Source organism: Triticum dicoccoides, chromosome 1A (genome assembly GCF_002162155.2).
Source record: "Triticum dicoccoides isolate Atlit2015 ecotype Zavitan chromosome 1A, WEW_v2.0, whole genome shotgun sequence".
Taxonomy (NCBI): Eukaryota; Viridiplantae; Streptophyta; class Magnoliopsida; order Poales; family Poaceae; genus Triticum; species Triticum dicoccoides.
The window spans coordinates 364,294,153-364,301,612 of NC_041380.1; positions in this window are offsets into that span (position 1 = coordinate 364,294,153).

Genomic DNA, 7,460 nt, shown 5'->3' on the forward strand with positions numbered 1-7,460 from the left:
AAAACGCTCAGTCCTTGCCTTCTTCTTATACAGAACTTCCAATGACCCAATTATCAATTGAGTATCAGATCGTTCAAAACGCTTCTGTAGTTCAGGATCCATGCAAGTTAACATGAGGGCATTGGACTAAATCACAGTCATCACTACGAGTACCGTAATCAGCAACTTCTTTTGGTGTTGCATCCTTTGTAGGAGCATCACCCAGGGGTTGATCTAGCACATACTCCTTCTTAGCACTGCTAAGAACAAATCTCGGGTTCCGGATCCAATCCGCATAGTTTCACCATTAGCGGCCAACTTTTCTTTCTCTAGCATAGGGGCTAAGCTGAACATATTGCGAGCCATTGATCTACAGCGATGGATGCTACTTCTTGAGCTTGCATTGATTTTTTCCTCGAATAGGAAAGGCTGATGCAATAAAGTAGAGATAAGTATTTCCTTCAGTTGAGAACCAAGGTATCAATCCAGTAGGAGGAACACACAAGTCTCCAATAATTTCACCTACACAAACAAACAAACACTTGCACCCAACGCGATAAAGGGGTTGTCAATCCCTTCACAGTTACTTGCAAGGATGAGATCAGGTAGTGATAGATATAAAAGATAAGTAAAAGTGCCAAATAAAATAAAAGTAAATAAATTGCCGCAAGGTATTTTTTGTGTTTTTGATTTTATAGATCTAAAAATAATATGATAAAAGATAGACTCGGGGGCCATAGTTTTTACTAGAGGCTTCTCTCTTGAAAGAAAGCATACGGTGGGTAAACAAATTATTGTTGAGCAACTGATAGAAAGTGCATAGTTATGACGATATCTAAGGCAACTAGTAAATGCGCACGTGCAACGCACGTTAATATTTAGGTAATATATTAATTGCACGTGGATGTTAGGTATGCCATTATTTCTATGTCAATCCTGTGATTAGTGCAATATTTGGTATGATATTAATTGCACGTTAAACACGTTTAACACTCGCCATTGGAGCAGTCTAGGTCGTTGGATTGACTTAGTTCGATGGCCGAGATCAGTTGGATCTGCCCCTTTGGGTCTTTTTATATTGGTATAGATGATCATGTATATAGGCATCATGTCCGTGATAAGTAGACCATCTCCTGCCTGCATCTACTACTATTACTCCACACATCGACCGCTATCTAGCATGCATCTAGTGTATTAAGTTAACAAGAACAGAGTAACGCCTTAAGCAAGATGCCATGATGTAGAGGGATAGGTCCAATCATTATGAACAAACCCCATCCTTTTATCCTTAATGGCAGTAATACAAATACATGTCAAGTCCCTTTCTCTCACTCGGAATAAGCACCGCAAGACTGAACACACTACAAAGCACCTCTCCCATTGCAAGAAAAACCAATATAGTTGGCCAAACCAAATTAATATTCATAGATAATCTGATCATAAAACCATAATTTATCGGATCTTAACAAACGCACCGCAAAAGAAGATTACATCGAATAGATCTCCAAGAACATCGAGGTGAACATTGTATTGAAGATCAAAGAGAGAGAATACACTACTGCAGGATGCTGCTAACGCGACACTACGATCAGAGGCCCTTCGAGAAACTGTGTGCGATGCCATAATCGCAAACGGTGCTATATGAAAACCGTCAGAAATGTGTAAAACGTTTGCGATGATGGATGCATCAAACACGGTTCAGGTATTAGTTGCGTGTGCGATGAAGGGCATACGGTTGAGTTCAATGAACTGTTTGCGATGAGGAGGAACAAACGAAACGGGCAGCCAGATGGAGGTGTGTGTGATACACAGCATACAGTTCACTCGGATGAACTGTTTGTGATTAGGAAACATAAAAGAAACAGTCAGCCAGATCAAAGGTGTGTGCGATATACGGCATGCAGTTCACTCGGATGAACTATTTGTGTTGAGACATGAGAACAGAAACGGTTCAACTTAACAAGATATGTGTGATATGCGGCAAACAGGTCTGTAATCAGAAAATGTGTCTGAAGACCGATAAGAACACAGACGGTTGCTGCTAATAAGATGTGTGTGTTGTGCGATGGGATTGCATACAGAACAACAACATATACACACACACACTTATAAGGACATGCTTGCATAACCAAATTAAACAGCCACTTACATAGTTGGCTACTACAACCATGTCATTTGCACACACCAAAGTAAACTATTACATGCATAATTACATAGGTGGCTACTACACATGACATTTCCACACACACCAATAAAGTAAACTATATATTACATGCATGATTAACTAGCATAAACGATCATCTGATCATCATCTACTTCTTGTGACGCTTGCTCTTCTTGTGGCTCGACCCGGACTCATAGATTTGGGTAACGAGGCACTTCCTCATGTCAACGATCCGCCTATGCATCTCATAGCATGTGTACACGCTCTTGGCCGCAAACCTGAGGTGAGGTTCATCCAGTTGCCGCATCCAGGCCTTGTGCCAGGATACGAGACTTGTTCTCTGGGCATCCTGCTTCATCTTTTCGTAGTAGAGGTCGATGATGGACGAGGCGAGTTCGACCAGGGAGTCCTGCTTCGTGCTGCCCCAGAACCTGTAGTGGTCATGGATTTCGACAAGGTTCTTGCAGGCCAAGCCCGTAACACTGAGCGCTTTTACATCGTCTTTGGTATCCACCATGGTGAACTTGTAGTCGGTGCTATTGACAAACCTGTTGAAACGGTCGCAAGGCTCTATGGCCATGCAGTAGTGGTAGATGAGGACATGATGGCGCACGCACAACTGGGCGACGGCAACCTTCTGATCTATGCCGGGACGACCGGTGATGTACTGGAGGTCGATGCCGACCACCTTGTACTTGTATCCAGCAAGCAACTGCTCAAAGCTGTTGATGTAGTCATCCACCACGGCCGGGTCGATGGTGTACACCACCGAGAGATCTGTCTCCCTCGTGTGGGTCTCCACTCTATCCTCACCGAACTCCATTGGAGCGCCGCCGGACATCCCCTCTCTATGTGTCATCGTGGGTGTGCTTGTTGTGCTGTGGGGCACGATCGAAAGGTTGAAGAGACTAAGGTTATAATGGCCGCGGGAATTAAAGGGGAAGCCGAACGGCCAGGAATATCGGCAGGCCCTGATGGCAGTTCTAATTTGCAGTGCGCAACTCCAGCGTGTCGCACGTAACTGCATCGCACGGCAACATGTGCGGCGCAACCGCATGCATACGGCCCCCCCTGACGTGATCGTGTGCACGCCCAACCGTTGGCAGAGCATGCGCGGAGGGACGCGAGCAGAGCGCTCCGCGGTCGCCTCAACCGCGAGCAACCATATATATATATGCATATAGCAGTTGAACACGCAAGGAAAAGCTGTCCACAAGCCGAGCGCGCCGACGGACGTGAGTAGAGCGCGTCGCGGCGCCTAACGACGAGCACAACGCGCTGCGGCGCCTAACGGCGGGATAGACCTTCATTCAAGCCAATCAAAATAAGACTGGAATGGACATGTCTGTATTGAGCAAAGGGATCGCACATGTCTGTATTGACTGGAACGAGAATGCAATAGCAAAGTAAGAATTAAGGCCACGATGATGCAATCGCAGTGGTGGTTACAGGAGGCAAGAAGAAAGATGCATCCATCAACGTACGACCTCCTCCTCCTCAACTCAGTGCACCGGTCGGGCCACCGACCGGCGGCTAAGGAGCGGCAGCTTGTGTGGCGAGGTCAAGGTGCTTCTCAACTAAGGCATCCAAGGCTTCCAGCCGGCTGAAGAAGGCCAATGTCGTAGCGTCCTCACTGGCCTTGTAGATACCTATGTACACGATTTGTTCGTACACATGGATGTGTAGGTCGATGGTTTCTTGCAGGGCGAGGCGCCTCGTGGCGAGCACGACCTCCATGTGGACATTCTTCGTGGCGTCGACGGGCAGTCGCAGGGCCACCAGTGCTTCAAAGAGGTTCCAACCATGGAGGCCAATTAGGGTGGCAGGCAATAAGGAGCCCGGCGCGTGGGCTGGAGGAGTACGACAATGTCGTCCACGAGCTTCTTGACGAGGGTGAACCTGTTGGTGCTGCGAACGATCATCTGGTCCAACTGAGAGTCGTAGCTGGCGTCGACGGCGGCCATCCACCAGCCGGTTGCCAACACCGTATGGAGATGATCCACTGTGCCATGCCGCAGGCCGATGTCGTGGACCATCTGGCACAGCCGCTGGCTGCTCGCGCGCATCACCACCATGGGTCTGGAGTGGGCACTTTTGCGCTTATTAGTGTAGGTGCTTAGGCAAATGCTTAGGTGCGTACGATGTGGTAGATGCATTGGAATGGAGGGGTGCCTTTATATGAGTGCAAACCGCATTGCATTCACATCGTGCTGCCTCTTTTCCCAGTCCTCCCATTACTTCCCTCATGCATTCACACGATGCTAATTGAACGAGGATGCATCATTGGCCATTCAACACTTTGGGAACCGCTACCCTCTCCCTCGTCTGCATTAAAGCCGTATCAGGAACTGCGTCGGCCGCTGTCAAATCGAATAGTATTGCGCCGCCCCGCTAGTGATTCACACGGGGCATCCAAAAGAACCGTTTGTGTTCAAGAGATGCACAAATCCTGCTCTCACTTTGCATACGGGTGTTCTATCTGAAACCATCATGCTTGTTGTGAGAAGCTTTGGTTTATGAGAAGCATATACCCAAACCTGCCCCAAATGGGACAAAAACTTTACCACGGCATGTTGATGCCCCTCCATGATAGCATGCCAAGTTTTTCATGAATTTCAGACGAGTTTTGGATTTAATACAATTTAAAAACCAGGTATCTCAATGTTTGCGGCCGAGTGATGGTGGCAAGGCGTTTGACATTCATTCCCATTTCTTGCATGGGACGAAAGCATGCACCCAAGGACCAAAGATTTGATTTTTCAACCAATTTATATGCATTGGGGCATGTGCATGTAGTTCAAATTTGAATTGTGCACATAAATGCATTGAAAACTCACTTAATGCATAAAATGTCCAAAAGAACCCTGAAAATCACAAAAATAACACAACACTCTTGTTGTTCTATGCATGTTGACACGAGAAAAAAATTGAAAGCAATAAGAGGCAATGGACATCGTTTCGCCCCCAAAGTTGAGGCATTCCCTACTAAAACCATCATGCTTGTTGTGAGAAGCTCTCATTTATGAGAAGCATATACCCAAACCTGCCCCAATTGGGATAAAAACTTTACCATGGCATGTTGATGCCGCTCCATGATAGCATGCCAAGTTTCATGAATTTCAGACGAGTTTTGGATTTACTAGAATTTAAAAACCAGGTATCTCAATGTTTGCGGCCGAGTGACGGTGGCACGGTGCTTGACATTCATTCCCATTTCTTGCATAGGACCTAAGCATGCACCCAAGGACCAAAGATTTGATTTTCAACCAATTTATATGCATCGGAGCATGTGCATGTAGTTCAAATTTGAATTATGCACATAAATGCATTGAAAACTCACTTAATGCATAAAATGTCCAAACGAACCCCAAAAATCACAAAAAATAACACAACACTCCTATTGTTCTATGTTGACACGAGAAAAAATTTGATAGCAATTAGAGGCAATGGATATAGTTTCACCCCCAAAGTTGGGGCATTCCCTACCGAAACTATCATGCTTGTTGTGAGAAGATCTAGTTTGTGAGAAGCATATACCCAAACCTACCCCAAATGGGACAAAAACTTTACCACGACATGTTGATGCCGCTCCATGATAGCATGCCAAGTTTCATGAATTTCAGACGTGTTTTGGATTTACTAGGATTTAAAAACCAGGTATCTCAATGTTTGCGGCTAAGTGACGGTGGCACGGTGCTTGATATTCATTCCCATTTCTTGCACGGGACCTAAGCATGCACCCAAGGACCAAAGATTTGATTTTTCAACCAAGTTATATGCACCGGAGAATGTGCATGTAGTTCAAATTTGGATTATGCACATAAATGCATTGAAAACTCACTTAATGCATAAAAATGTCCAAACGAACCTCAAAAAATAACAAAAAAAATAACACAACACTCCTGTTGTTCTATGTTGACACGATAAAAAAATTGAAAGCAATTAGAGGCAATGGATATCATTTCGCCCCCAAAGTTGGGGCGTTCCCTACTGAAACCATCATGCTTGTTGTGAGAAGCTCTGATTTATGAGAAACATATACCCAAACCTACCCCAAATGGGACAAAAACTTAACTACGGCATGTTGATGCCGCTCCATGATAGCATGCCAAGTTTCATGAATTTCAGACGAGTTTTGGATTTACTAGAATTTTAAAACCTGGTATCTCAATGTTTGCGGCCAAGTGACGGTGGCATAGTGCTTGACATTCATTCCCATTTCTTGCATGGAACCTAAGCATGCACCCAAGGACAAAGATTTAATTTTTCAACCAATTTATATGCACCGGAGCATGTGCATGTAGTTCAAATTTGAATTATGCACATAAATGCATTGAAAACTCACTTAATGCATAAAAATGTCCAAACAAACCCCAAAAAATCACAAAAAATAACACAACACTCCTGTTGTTCTATGTTGACATGAGAAAAAAATTTGAAAGCAATTAGAGGCAATGAATATCGTTTCGTCCCCAAAGTTGGAGCGTTCCCTACCGAAACCATCATGCTCGTTGTGAGAAGCTCTGATTTATGAGAAGCATATACCCAAACCTGCCCCAAATGGGACAAAAACTTAACCACGGCATGTTGATGCCGCTCCATGATAGCATGCCAAGTTTCATGAATTTCAAACGAGTTTTGGATTTACTAGAATTTTAAAACCTGGTATCTCAATGTTTGCGGCCAAGTGACGGTGGCACAGTGCTTGACATTCATTCCCATTTCTTGCATGGAACCTAAGCATGCACCCAAGGACAAAGATTTAATTTTTCAACCAATTTATATGCACTGGAGCATGTGCATGTAGTTCAAATTTGAATTATGCACATAAATGCATTGAAAACTCACTTAATGCCTAAAAATGTCCAAACGAACCCTGAATAATTCCAATTCTTTTATGATCACTCCAGATAAAAGGTCTAGCAATTCAAACACCGTCCATGGCCGCTGTGGCCCCATTATGTAATTCAAATCAAGACGAAAAATCAAGTAGATCCCACACAGTTTATTATAACCAACCGTGTGAGATGCAACACAAAATATCTTCGGACCATGTCTGAATAAGGGACCGTGTCTGATGAAACTTTGCGCACCCTCCCCCTTACCAAAAGCCATATCCCCCCTTTCTGCATTCCTTTCCAAGTTGAAACCTTCACTCCTTGCTTGCAGCGCCGCCGCCTCCTCGCCGATGACCCTCCTTCACGCTGCTTGGCCTCACCTATCCAGGCAGGTAATCCACATCCGACCCCCATCCTCCTCCTCCTTCCACAACCCACATGCCCCGACCACCGACGCGAGCGCGACACCTTCCACCCAA